This window comes from Mytilus galloprovincialis, chromosome 9 (genome assembly GCF_965363235.1).
Source record: "Mytilus galloprovincialis chromosome 9, xbMytGall1.hap1.1, whole genome shotgun sequence".
Taxonomy (NCBI): Eukaryota; Metazoa; Mollusca; class Bivalvia; order Mytilida; family Mytilidae; genus Mytilus; species Mytilus galloprovincialis.
This window is the reverse complement of record NC_134846.1, coordinates 35,907,427-35,923,065: the sequence shown is the minus strand read 5'-3', so window position 1 is coordinate 35,923,065 and position 15,639 is coordinate 35,907,427. Positions and strand designations below refer to the sequence as shown.

Sequence of the window (15,639 nt, the reverse complement as noted above, 5' to 3'; positions counted from 1 at the left end):
TTCTTCGTGATTGCAAAGATAAAATCTCTGGCAGTTCTAAATGTCAAAATAGATCAAATCTCTGTAGTTCTTAATGTCTACATAGATAACATATCTGGCAGTTCTTCATCTCAACATAGATAACATCACTAGCAATTCTTTATGTCAACATAGATTACATCTCTGGCAGTTCTTCATATCAACATAGATAACATCACTAGCATTTCTTCATGTCAGCATAGATAACATCTTAGGCAGTTCTTTATGTCTACATATATAACATCTCAGGCAGTTCTTCGTATCAACATAGATAACATCACAAGCAATTCTTCATGTCAACATAGATAACATCTCTGACAGTTCTTCATGTCTACATATATAACATCTCTGGCAGTTCGTCATGTCAACCTAGATAACATGTCTGGCAGTTATTCATGATAACAAAAATACCATCTCTGGCAGTTCTTCATGTCTACATATATAACATCTCTGGGACGTTCTTCATGTCTACATAGATAACAGCTCTGGCAGTTCGTCATGTCAACCTAGATAACATGTCTGGCAGTTATTCATGATAACAAAAATACCATCTCTGGCAGTTCTTCATGTCTACATACAAATCCATACTTCGCAATAAGACTATTTTTTGAATTATAACTAGGTGGTGAAACACTATCAGTTATAACTTGGCAAATAGTTTTCTGGCAGTTCTTCATATCAACATAGATAACATCTCTGTTCGTTCTTCATGATTACAAACATTACTTCTCTTCGTGTCAACACGTTATTTGCTAACTTCATTATTGGAGATATTGATAGTTCCCTGCAACTGGTTCAAAAATCATCAAAAGAGTTGCAGGATGCTCAAAGAAATATGAACTTACCCTTAATGGAAGAATCTCTGAACGAAATTGAAAACAATTCAGAACTCTTGCCAAAGGAAATTGACCAACTTCAAGATTTCATAACAGCATTTGAAAATTTTCCACAATTTAAGGCAAGTCTTCACAAATTAGAATTAATAACTTAATAATTTTATTTGATGAAACAAGTATTTAATATGTAACTAGATTTATCAATAACAACATAGTATATACATGATATAAACCAATTTGAATGCATAAAAATATTACAAAGCCAAAATAATTAATATTTAAATACAAATAACATTTTTAATCTGTGAAGTAATGTTTCAATTAGCAATTTATTACCTTGTTCTTTTGAAAAGACACTAACAAGATTTAAGATTTATTTTATAGTCCAAATAGATAAGACATTCAAAATCTAACAAATGTGTTTACTCCTACAGATATCTTTTTAAGATTTATGGTATAAGAAAGTTAATATCAATTTTTCATTGCTTTAATGAATATTTTTTTCACAACAGGATTCGCAAGATACAACACCATTAGAAGCTGGCAATTTGATTACCCCTCAAAAGGCATGTTCACATTTTAAAATTTTGATAGCTATAATAAATTCAAAAATATTTATTCTTCTGATGCATATTACAATAATGTAATAATAAACCCAAACTAACTTTTTGATAAAAGATGCACAAATTATTAATGTTTGGACTTAACTGTTTTTTACAATCATTTCATTAAGAATAAAGAACTTCAATTAACTAATTTGATATACATAAGATCCACAAATAATCTCACATTTATAATTTTAAACAGAAAGAAATATTGCCTGAAGATACCCCATCTACTAGTTACAGCACTGGCACAAGTAATGTGGAACCAAGTGATAATGATAAAAAGGCATGATATTCTCTAGCTTAATTACTCATATCAATGTTCAATTGAAATCAATCATTCATATAAAAAAAAATATTTAAAAAATTCATGTAAAAAAGAAATATTTAAAAAAGTAAAATAACTAAAGTATCTCAATTAAATTGAATGAAATTGTTACAACAAAATAGTTCCAAGAAATTTATTGCATTACAGATTTTACATATGACCAGTTTGTTTCTAATTATTATCCCTAATAGGTTAATAGAGAGGTTGATGGTGATGATGATACCACTGATAGTGAGGAAGAAGATGCTCTACTGAGTCAGCTGCCAGAAATGCCACTATGAACTGATTATATTTGTATTACTATGTATAATGTAAGTTTTAAATAATGTTGTAATTTGTCTTCAGTATAATGATATGTATTGTAAACTATAATGTTTGTCATATCCATATAAGAAAAATACATCTTTGTTTATAAACATTTTTAATAAATGATTTTTCCTTTAGATATCCATCACAGACCACAAAAAGGTAACAGCATTTCTTGTGGATCTAGTATCAAGAAAATTCCTTTAATCCAGTAACAGTTGATAATAATAACTTTCCTTTTCAGTATTCATAATGTTTTCATAACATAACTTTATCACATGCCATTCTATGTTACTTTTCAGCACTTAACTTCCAATGCTTGTGTTCAGATATTTTTCCTCTATTGAAATCTATCAATTACACTATCATTGTTCACCTCCATCTTTAGTTACCATTATCAATATAATTGTATATCACTTGTTTCAATCTTAACCACAGTTATCTATCATACCTCTATATAGAACAAATACAAATGGTAATATTAATACACTCTGATAGTTGTCTTCATCAGCACTGTCAGCAGCGCTAGTGTTCATACAGGCATCAGCAGCAGCGACATTGTATCATTATTTACAGATTAAAATATTATATGTTTGTCTGATTGCATTTACTTTCAATGCAAATACATGATAGGCGAGACATTTTTGTGTGTCCACTCTTGTTAAAGCTATTTCATGTTGAATAATGTAACACAGTACTGTTTTTCTCTTTTTACATATTCTTTTGTTTGTTTTCAAGGGAATTTAGGGACCCGACTCAACTTTCATATGTTTAATATGAAAAAGAAGATGTGGTGTGGTTGCCAATGAGACAACCCTTCACAACAGACCAAATGACACATTAATTAACAACTATAGGTCACTGTATGGCCTTCAACAATGAGCAAAGCCCATACTGCATAGTCGTCTTTAAAAAGCCTGAAAATGACAAATGTACAATCCAGAAAACACACGGTCTAATTTATGTACCAACGAGACTGCGTCCTCAGTACACGGATGCCCCACTCGCACTATCATTTTCTATGTTCAGTGGACCCTGAAATTGGGGGTCAAACCTCTAATTTGGCATTAAAATTAGAAAAATCATATCATAGGGAACATGTGTACTAAGTTTCATGTTGATTGGGCTTCAACTTCATCAAAAACTTATTTTTTTTATATAAATAAGGCCGTTAGTTTTCTCGTTTGAATTGTTTTACATTGTCTTATCGGGGCCTATTATAGCTGACTATGCGGTATGGGCTTTGCTCATTGTTGAAGGACGTACAGTGACCTATAGTTGTTAATGTCTGTGTCATTTTAGTCTTTTGTGGATAGTTGTCTTATTGGAAATCATACCACATCTTCTTTTTTATATTGACCAAAAACTTTAACCTGAAGTGGGACAGACGGAAGAATGGACAGATGAACAGACAGACACAATGACTAGAAAACATAATGCCCCTGTTTGTTATGTTCACCATTCCATTTAATCTATAGCTATCACTTAACCTTATTAAACGTTAACATTGTCAAAGATCTTCTCTGCAACTACCCAGAACCAATTTTAACAAAACTTTGTGTGATTGATCCTCATTTTTTCCAGTATAAGTGTGGTTTTTTTTTATTCTGGACAATCACCAAAAAATCACAACCATACCCACCATGGCTAAAAGTAGATAAAAGGGATAAAAAGCAGTTTTTAGCTAAAATCTTAAAAAACTTAATCCATATATAAGAGCAAAGAAAAAATAAAATGATTCACAGATTGTAACATGCACATGTATATCTGGCCGGTTTCATTTGCAAGGGATGCCACATGTGGAGCAGGATCTGCTTACCCTTCCAGAGGACCTGAGATCACCCCCAGTTTTTGGTAGGGTTTGTGTTGCTAAGTCTTTAGTTTTCTATGTTGTGTTTTGTGTACTATTATTTGACTATTTGTCTTTTTATTTTTAGCCATGGCGTTGCCAGTTTGTTTTCAATCTACAAGTTTGACTGTCCCTCTGGTATCTTTCGTCCCTCTTTTACCTTGACCTCATTTTCATGGTTCATTGGTCAATGTTAACTTTCTGTGTTTTTGGTCTGATTTTCAAAAACTATAAGCAGATCAACCACATTATAAGTGTAGATAATTATTGTAAAGTGTCAATGTCTAACTGGCAGGGTTCATCTGACCTTGACCTCATGTTCATGGTTCATTGGTCAAATGTTAAGTTTTTGTGTTTTGGTCTGTTTTTCAATAACCATTAAGCAATATATCAACGATTTTATGTATATTGAATCATAATTGTATGTTGTACATGTCTGTCTGAAAGGATTATCTGACATTGATTTCATTGCCATAGATATTTAAAATCAATGTGTTTATAAAATTTGCAGAAAAATATTTATATTGTAAACTTTCTATATGAAATCAGTGCTCAGTGAAATAGGAGACATTTCAGCATGTGAACTACCATTTGGGGATAAGGAAATACATTTTATACATTGATCTGTGATCAAGGATCAAGTTATGTGATCAGGTTTGTTTTTCAGATACTATGAACAGTAGGTCAACTATTTGTTGTTTGTGGAATGATTTTAAGGTGTACATGTCTGCCTGGCAAGTATCTCCATGACCTTGACCTCACTTTCATGGCTAATTGATCAATGTTAAGTTTGCGTCTGTGTCTCAGATGCTTTAAGCAATACATCAACTGTATTTGCATTTTGGTGTATGGAATGATACATAAAAAGTGAGCATGTCTATCTGGCAGAATAAAAAAAAAATATTGCTAAAAATATACAAAGAATACAAAGGTATAATAATTTTCTTTATTCTACATTATTTCACTATCCTTTCAGCAAATTTGTATATGACCGACAAATAAGTACACATCTAAACATCAAATTATATTTATCAAAAGAAGATTATAAAATACTGTTAACTGATCATTTATGTGAACATATTATGACACATTACTTTCTTCAAATCCATTTGTATCAATTTTTATAATCTTTATAATCAAAGTCAGGAACATGGTTATCAAACTGGATTTAATAACTGAATAATCACTTTTAACATCTTACATCTTGAACCAGATGCTCCGCAGGGCGTAGCTTTATACGACCGCAGAGGTTGAACCCTGAATGGTTGGGGCAAGTATGGACACAACATTCAAGCTGGATTCAGCTCTAAATTTGGATTGTGATTAAATAGTTGACACAGCATAGGTTTCTGACACAGAATGAATGTGTTCTAATGAACTTAAAATTTTTGTTTTCTTTTAGAGCAACTCACTATGCTGTTGAATATTAATCCTCTCAAAAAAATGTTTGAAGAAATTTTCTTTTTATTTATGAAATTTCAAATGAGAAAAATTGAACCCAATTTTTTAAACACATCCCCCTTTCCCTTATTCCAAAACTAATCTCAATTAAAATATTCTATTGGAGTTTGCAACAATAACTACTCATTTAAATACATCATAAAATATTAAGATGTAAAAAAACTGCTTGTTATCACTGAATGGTAAAGATTATTTAAATTTATCAGTTGGTAGTAAAAAGTGAATATACATTGTATATTGTATATAACAAAGATTTAAGTTGATTCTGGACAAAGAAAGATAACTCCAATTAAAAAAAATTCTTGCTATTGCACCATTAGATATTTCTTGCTTACTATTCTGGACAAAGAAAGATAACTCTAATTAAAAAAAAATTTGCTATTTCACAATATTTTGCAATTAGATATTTCTTGCCATTGCACAATACTGTGCAATTGAAAAGACTTGCTATTGCACAATACTTAATATAATAATTTTAGATCCTGATTTGGACCAACTTGAATACTGGGCCCATAATCGAAAATCTAAGTACATGTTTAGATTCAGCATATCAAAGAGGCCCAAGAATTCAATTTTTGTTAAAATCAAACTTAGTTTAATTTTGGACCCTTTGGACTTTAATGTAGACCAATTTGAAAACAGGACCAAAAATGAAGAATCTACATACACAGTTAGATTTGGCATATCAAAGAACCCCAAGATTCAATTTTTGATGAGATCAAACAAAGTTTAATTTTGGACCCCGATTTGGACCAACTTGAAAACTGGGCCAATAATCAAGAATCTAAGTACATTTTTAGATTCAACATATCAAAGAACCCAACCGATTCATTTTTTGTCAAAATCAAACTAAGTTTAATTTTGGACCCTTTGGACCTTAATGTAGACCAATTTGAAAACGGGACCAAAAGTTGAGAATCTACACATACAGTTAGATTCGGTATATCAAAGACCCCCAATTATTCAATTTTGATGAAATCAAACAAAGTTTAATTTTGGACCCTTTGGGCCCCTTTTTCCCTAAACTGTTGGGACCAAACTCCGAAAATCAATACTAACCTTCCTTTCATGGTCATAAACCGTGTGTTTAAATTTCATAGATTTCTATTTACTTATACTAACGTTATGGTTCGAAAACCAAGAAAAATGCTTATTTGGGCCCCTTTTTGGCCCCTTATTCCTAAACTGTTGGGTCCTAATCTTCCAAAATCAATACCAACCTTCCTTTTGTGGTCATAAACATTGTGTTTAAATTTCATTGATTTCTATTCACTTAAGGTAGCACAATACAAAGATTTTATAACTCCAACTCCCAAGTTTTAAAATGCTGTAACTTTTTTAATAATGCTTGAAAATGTATATAAGTGGTAGTTTTGGATAGCTAACAGATTACTCTTTCAAATTAATGCAATGTTAATATTATGGAACAATTACGTAACCAATTATAAGGTTAACCATGTCTAAAATATTTTTCACCAAATTTCCACTTTCAAATGAAATTAGCTTCTGCATAGGTATCCCTAGAGGGTTGATTTTATTATATATTGTTCCTATGGACATTATCTACAAAAGCATGTCTCAGATTTCAGATAGAATGTATAGAACAAATTTTACACCTAATTAAACATTATCTTCTTTTATGTGGTTAGGATGTTTACACTAATTAGAGATTATGAGAGAATGAAATACCATAGAGACAATCTGAGACACCCTTTTGAAGCCCATGATGTGTTGATTAAGATTTTGTTAAAATTTTCTGTATAGTTAAAGAGGTGAAAGAGCTAAATTCATTCAAGTGACCTTATCCAGATTTTGCCACAAATTGCATAATAATTGATTACATAATGATTGCATAATAAAAATATTGCATTCATTTAAAAGATTAATCTTTTATCTATCTATATATACCTCTTTTATTATTTTCTATGCATTCATAAGAAAGTTACAGCATTTCAAAGGTTAGTGATTGCAAGTAAAAAAATCTTTGTATTGTGCTACCTTAAACTAAAGTTATTGTGTGAAAACCAAGAAAAATGCTTATTTGGGCCCTTTATTGGCCCCTTATTCCTAAACTGTTGAAACCAAAACTCCCAAAATCAATCCCAACCTTTCTTGTGTGGTCATAAACCTTGTGTCAAAATTTCATAGATTTCTATTAACTTAAACTAAAGTTATGGTGCGAAAACCAAGAAAATGCTTATTTGGGCCCTTTTTGGCCCCTAATTCCTAAAATGTTGGGACCAAAACTCCCAAAATCAATACCAACCTTCCTTTTATGGTCATAAACCTTGTGTTAAAATTTCATAGATTTCTATTCACTTTTACTAAAGTTAGAGTGCGAAAACTAAAAGTATTCGGAAGACGACGACGATGACGCAAACGACGACGCCAACGTGATAGCAATATACGACGAAATTTTTTCAAAATTTGCGGTCGTATAAAAACATAATTAACATTTGAATCAAAATTAAATATTTCCAATCACATCAAAAACCTGTAATAGTGAAAATAAGGGTAATGTACCCTACTGAAAAGTAATATTTCATTGAGGGGAGATAATTTACATAAAGTAGTATTTCATTGAGGGGAGATAATTTATTTAATGTAATATTTCATTGAGGGGAGATAACGTACATAAAGAAATATTTCAATTAACTTTTGTTTTGTGTCCAAAGATATTTTCTTGTATACTATTATACAAAATCTCAATGAAATATTGTACATATAAAAATAAATGTCTCATTTCTAAAAAATGATTACAAAAACTTTTAATTTCTTATACAATTTTCTGTTTAATGTATATATAATAAACATTTTTTCAAACAATATTAAGAAAATTTTATACACATTTTAGTGATACCATCTAGTATGTATACCTTAAGATGGTATCCAACACCTTGACTATTATTAATTTGGCCAAAATGTTTACTTTGTCCCTTTTACAAAAATATAAAAATTTCAAAATTTTTTAAACCAACCACTTTATTAGATAAATTTCATTGGTTATAAAGTAGTTTGACAAACACTAATTTGATCATTGTAAAGCTTGATTAAAACGTTTAGCTCATTTTTACAGAGTTATCTCCCTGTAGTGTGAGGTACCATCTTAAAAATACTGTTGACACACAGATTTGTCTCACCTTTATGAAATTTTGAAAGTGTAATGCTTATGTCGAAATTAAAATGGCAATACATTAAAATAAACTATGCCAAAAATTTTAAGATGTACAACATACCACCAAATATAAATTTTAATTACCAATAGTTGCTCTCCTTAAACGAACCAAATCGCAAACTTTAACACATTGTTGATGGCTACTACAGAAACAGCACACCAAAGTCCTGCCCTCCACTACTCCAAAGCAGCAAGACATAAACAAATTGACATCCTATCAAATGCACAAAAATCAATAATATTGATTTTTTCTCAATGAATTAATGATTGTGCTGCATATGTTTTACAAGCGATGATTTCATATAGCATCTGTAATTGCAGTATTGACAAACAATTGGATTAAATTTCTCATGTATTTGTTTCATATGGTCTTTCAGTAAGAAACTGTAAAAATATTTCTTGCCGCAAATTTGACACTGGAATTTCTTGTGCGAGTGTTTTAATTTCTCATGAATGTACAAAGACTTTTTGTTGGCTAAAATTTTTCCACAAACATTGCATTGTTGTGGGGGTCCTTTCTTTTTAACCTTTTTTTCTATATTTTCAGAATGTTTTAATTTTCTGTGTTCATTTAGTTTGCCTCGATGATAAAACATTTTGCCACAAATCTCACACATTTCTTCTTTCTCCATATGCCGTTCACGAAAATGGGCGTTGAAATTCTTTTTCTTGACAATTTGACCACATTTATAACAAACTATCTTTCCTGTCATTGTGGTTGAAGTGCTACCACTATTGGCAGCTTCATGATATTTCCTTAAATGGGCATTTAGATACCTTTTAAGTACAGATTTACCACATTTATAACAGACAACTCTTTTTTCTTCTTTTTTGGCAAAAATTTCATCTGTTTTGGGTGTACTTTCCCCTTTATAATGTGCTTCCATATGTTTTTTCATCCTTTCATAACTTCCATCTTTCATATCACAAACCTCGCAATGATATTTGGTACCCTGAATACCATGTACTTCGAATTCATGCTGTTTCTTTTTCACAAAGTAAGTGAACCTCTTTTCGCAAATTGCGCACTTATGTCGATCTTTTTTTTTTTTTTTATACCTCTTTATATTATAATCATTTAGATAATCTCTTCTAAACTCTTTCTTTCTATTCGTCCATAGTTCTATAACTCCCTCCTGATGTTCTATGTATTCGTGATATGATCTATGTGCGAAAGAATGAAAAACTTGCCCACAGATGTGGCAAGTGTCACCATGACATTCTCCAACTTTTCGGCAAGCAATACAACCTAACTGATTACAAGACAAGACATCAGTGTTTTCTGTACAAAAGTTAATTATATATTCACACTTTAAACATTTCTGTTTCTTGAACCTTTTTTTAAAATGCATTTTGTAATTTGATCCTCTTTTAGGTATATTTTCCGCGTTTTCAGCATTTTTTTCTCTTTTCCCACAATAATGATTGTCTCCTATATATGCTAGTCGACAAAAGAGACAACATTTTGTGTCTGTCTGATGTTGACTGTAAAAATGTGAGTACAACATTTCCAAAGAATCGAATGGAAATTTGCATATAGTACAAAAAATTGATTTAAAGTTGAGTTTACAATTTCTGCATGTATATATCACTTGATTTTGTAGTTTAGTGTTCTCATTAAAGTCATCAACACCAATCTCTTCTTCACATTCAGGACACTTCAAATAATTAGTTGTGCTCTGATTTTGCATGTCTTTTGGATTTTGTACTTCATCTTTTTGTCTATCGTAACATATTTCATACAAACCAGTCACATTATTCTTCTTTTTCAATTGTTCCGTAATTTCCGTACATAAATGATTTTCAGCACAGTTTTCAGATGCAAAGATTGTCTTACATAAAATACACACATGTTTATCAGTGTGCTCATTTAAAATGTGTACATTCAATTTGGGCAGAGAAAGGAATCCCACTTTACAGATTTTACATTGACAAAATAAATGTACCAATAACTGTCTAATTTTTTTCTCCTTTGACGATTTACCCTGTATTCTGATTAAATGCGTCTTTTTGGTCTGTCTTCTCATTACCTTCATTTTATTTATCCTTGTGATATATTTTGGTTCTTTTTCATTGCAGCAGATGTGAACATTTCCTACATACATTTCTTCACAGAATCTACAACATTTTGTATTAGTACAATGAACAAGGTAAAAATGGGAAGATAACTTTTCACATGACGTGAAAGTTTTACAAATTTTACAACCAATAGAGATAATTTCACTATTTACTTTTCCTTCATCAACTTTCCCTTCGTTTTTCACATATGCATCTTTTTTCTGATCTTCTTTCTGATTTAGCATATTTTGTACATGACCCTGTTCAAAAATACAAAAAATTTCATCAAAAATATAATTAGTATTTGATTTAAGTATTGTTTTTAACATATCGTCTAATCGCGTTTTGGTATCTACATGAATCACAGATTGTTTGGACTGTGTGTTTAATTCCTTATGATCCAGACTTCTCGTATTTACCGGTACATCAGATTGAACGTCTAGTCTAAAATTTACATCTTGAGATTTGTCCTTATGTTCAAAAAAGATGTGAGCATTTAATAGAGACTCGGAAAGAAAACCAATTTTGCATACAGAACAAAATCTTAGTACTTGATTTTTCAACTGTATGTTTTCACAGCTATGTTCATCAAAATAATCTAGATAAACCTCCACGAGACATTTAGGACACCTCATCTTGATAATATCTTGTTCAAATTTTAACTTAAAAGCTTCTCTAAACATCTCCACGATTGCTGTAATATCATCACTAATATCTGACACATATGCATCTTTGTTACTATTGTTCACTAAACTACCGGCTATGTTTACACTACTGTCAACTACATCCATTTTTTTAATAACATTTTTACTGGCACCTGTCAGTTCTTTGGTGACAATTGGTGGTTTGCTAGTTATGTTACTTTGAGTCTCATTTTGACTGTTATTTTGAGTCTCAATTTGACTGTTATTTTGAGTCTCAATTTGACTGTTATTTTGAGTCTCAATTCGACTGTTATTTTGAGTCTCAATTCCACTGCTACACAATGTACTTTGAGTCTCAGATCTACTAGTACTAGTACTTTCAACATAAACCAATCCATTTTCCAATAAAAAACTATCAAGATCTAGATAAGGAGCGGATTGTATGTCATCTGACGTGGATGGTAGACTTATGCTCACTTGTGGATAGATATATAGCACTGAGAATTGATGACCACATGGATGTTTTTGCAGTTGAGTTGTCAAGTTATTTCCTGAAAAACTCTGGTTGCATGTTCGACAATACCATATATCAGTAGTATAAACCGTATTTAGCAGTTGGTCATTACTGCAATTAATCTTCGTCAGGATAACATCAATATCGTACGTAGCTTTATTATCCGATGAATTTGTTTCGTTTTCAACAGATGTATGCATTTTTGGGAAAACCCTTTTTTTGTCCCGATGTTCGAGAGCAAGTTCTTTTGGTACCAGTTTCATCTCTTCAATCCTACGCTCAAAATGATGGACAAGATTTTCTTCTGTCCTAATATACATCTGACCTCCCTTTTCAAGATGTGAGAAAGTTAGGTGCTTCTGTAAATTTCTGGCCAACCAAAATTCTTTACCACAAAATTTGCATAGTATCTTCCCAGTAGACAACATTGGGACCATATGACTACGGATTAAACCTGAATTAAGAAAAAAAAACATTAATGCAATCTGGAGCAAAAAATACATGAAACATGAGACAAAGACCTTTATTTCATACAGAAATTAAAATAGTTTTTCTTCTAAATTTGTCATTTGAACCTGGTGTTAATCTTTTGTCCAGGTTAAGAATGTATGGACCCCACAATTCCCTTTCATATAGAAGTACAGGTTTAACACTGGAGTCAAAAAGTTTAAAGAGCAAAGGTGTATTATTAAGTGTACAATGAAGAAATTTGTTTAATCATTGAAATTACTTTAAGAGCTTTTTTACAAAGATCTTCAACTGCAGTACTGAAAGAACCTGCTTTACAATCCATAGGTATTTATACTCCTTAACAATTTTGATAAGATTTTGACCAGATTTTTAATAATTTACCTGATTAACTAAGCACTATTATTTGAGTTTTGTGTATGTTCAGTGATAATTGCTAATTTTTACACTTCAATAGTTGTGTAGCCCTTCTTTGGTTTAAGACATTAAAATTATGTTAATTGCATACATTAAACAATCTAAGGTTGTATTCCCTATATCTGAGGGTCTGGACAGGGTATTGGGAGCATGGGAGAGAGGGGGCGGGAGAAGGGAGAAGAGGGGCGGGAGCAGGGAGAAACCTAGGCCCCTGTCCAGCCCCTCATATCTACAAGATCACATTTCTCATATAATTAAGGTATCCCAGAGAGTCATTCATAGATAAATTGAAAAGATAGGAACTCAGTTTTCTGAAGCATATTTGAATTTTACATAGTATATTGTTCTCAGTTACAAATAAATATAATCTTTTGCATAAGATCTTTACAAACAACTTACTTAGACAACTAGGGACTGCTGTTCCTCTGTAGATGCTTGGATCACTGGTTCTTCCTGTTTTAAAAAGAGGTTAGATTATACTTTCTGTTCAACTTCTAGGAAACAAAGTTAGAAGATTTATGTTATATATGTATATTTTTCCTAGCTGTCAGTCAAACAGGAAAATTGGTACTGTGGATTCATTATTATTCGTTGGATACCAATTTCGTGGTTTTCATGGGTACAGGTAGACCATGAATTCAAATATTCAACAAAGTACAAATTTTCCATCAGGTAGTAAACAAATTTTGGTAAAACCACGAAATCACATATCCACAAAAAGGCAAATTTTCTGCAATCCACTAAAAGGCAAATTTTTCCGCATTCCACGGAAAGGCAAATTTTCCGCAATCCACGAAAAGGCAAATTTTCTGCATTCCACGAAAGGCAAATTTTCCGCAATCCACGAAAATTAGTACCCAAGAAAAATAAATGATTTGACAGTATTCAGCAAACAATAATGAATACATCACTATGTGTTCTACAAGGATCACCAATTATTCACCTTTCATCTGATTCCTTTAATAATTACTAAAAGATGTTTTACATAGTTTTTATATTCACATTTATGCATAGGAACAGGTTTTTAATCTGTACTACTTTCAATTTTCTTCAAAAGGACTCGATTTGATGGTGTTACAACTTACAAAAGTCCATCCAAAATATATATCCACTTAAGCATGTGCTACAGGTCGTTTTGTGATTTGCAGTGAGGTGGAAGTTTCTCCATGTTGAAGGTCGCACAGTGACTTAGAGATGGAGAACAGCAATAAAAGCACTGTTCCTTTGTATTTTGTGTGTTTTTTTCCTGTGCATGTACTGATTGATGGATTGATGGATACCCCATATACTTTGTTTTATAGCAGATTAAGGTGGTACATAACACTACAGGGAGATAACTCTGTAAAATCAGCTGACATTTTAAACACATTCAATCTTTTAAGAAATATTAAGCTTCTCAATGATCAAAATTAGTGTTTTCAAAACTGCTATATATCAAATGAAATTTTTCTGGCAAGTTGTTTGTTTCAAGTTTTTTTTTAAATTTTCATATTTTTGTCAAATGGTCAATGTAAATATTTTTCAAAAAATTTATGAAAATTAAACGAGCAAAATCAATTTTAGTTTAGGTGTTTGGTACCAACTTAACTTCCACTAAATACATGAAGTCTAAAGAAACTGATCTATTAAACCAAAATAAGGTATTAGAATTTCAAATATTTTGGCCAAAGCATCATTGGTTTTGGTTAATTTCATGGCATCCAATACTGTGTAATACATGTATTTTTTAGATGCTTAATATTTTCTTAACAATAGATTTGATTAAAACGTTCAACAGGTTTGTACTGAATTATCTCCCTGTTACATGCTACCTTAAGCAGAAAACTTAAAAATTGCTGATGCAGACAAAAAAGTAACACCTATGTCTTTCTTTCTACTTCTTTTGGGGATTTTACAGTAACACAGATAAAAAATTACTGTAAAATCCCAAATTAATTATGGCAGCTATTAAAGTACAATATTGTTATTCCTTCTAATGCAATACTCTCAAATTGTTCAAAAATTTTAGTATCAAATATCCCACCAAAGTAGACTGCAATTCGCCATTTTAGAATCTAAAGGATTATGGGTAATCTCATTGTTGGTACACCAAAATGAAAATAACGTCACATCAATAGTTGAAATTCAATTGTCTAGAACGTTCTTAATCAACATTTTGGTGTATGCTTTTAAAATATTACCCAGAATGCATAAGATTCTGATACGAGAATTGTGCAACATTAATGTCAATGACTATGACCATAAAGTGTTCATATGATAGCAGACTACATCAAATCAAAATTGGAATTACGATTAAAATTTGAACAGAAGATAGCTGAATACAATAAGTTACTGTTTCTTAAAATTACTTAGCATATATGCATTGTACTCACCTTTAATATTTGTATCCACAGCATCAAATTTTCCCCGGTATCTTTTTTCTCCTGAATAATATATAGAAATTAATGAAAAAAAATTGTTGCAGAATTCACAACTTTGATGATTTAAGTATTTGCTTCAATTTAAATATTCATAAATTTCAATCTAAGGAAAAAAAATAAGTAAGGGTTGTTAAAAGCACATTTTGATTTATTTCTATAACTTTTTCATATTTGTAATTTCAAAAGTAAAACAAAACCAATCGGTAACATTTCCCTATCATCATAATTGGACAATATACGTACAGTGTCTTGAAATATGAAATTTATTTGTATGAGGCTTAGAAACGGGAAAATGCGAGGTTCTACCGAGCATTTTCCCGTTTCGTGCCGAATACAAATAAATTTCATATTTCAAGACACTATACGTATATTGTTTTTATACTGAAATCGATAAAAAAATAAAAAAATAATAAAAAATATGAAACAAACATTTAAAAAAAAAGGTGTTTGGAATTTCCCCCTTGGGGTACCATTTTGGGGTATTTCCCTATGAGCGTAGTCTAGGCGGTAAGCAGTGACAATTTAAGGAATTAGAAAGAG

General features: G+C 31.1%; 1 protein-coding gene and 1 long non-coding RNA gene across 2 annotated transcripts in view; both read left to right on the top strand.

Annotated features, from left to right (window-relative positions):
• LOC143044912 (angiopoietin-related protein 1-like) overlaps window positions 1-15,639 on the top strand; it is a 108,819-nt gene that overhangs the window by 70,794 nt on the left and 22,386 nt on the right. The gene's annotated exons all lie outside the window — the stretch shown is intronic.
• On the top strand, window positions 747-2,240 carry LOC143046773 (uncharacterized). The gene is made up of 3 exons (XR_012969273.1): window positions 747-976; window positions 1,367-1,420; window positions 1,662-2,240. It is a non-coding gene; the product is annotated as an uncharacterized LOC143046773 (long non-coding RNA).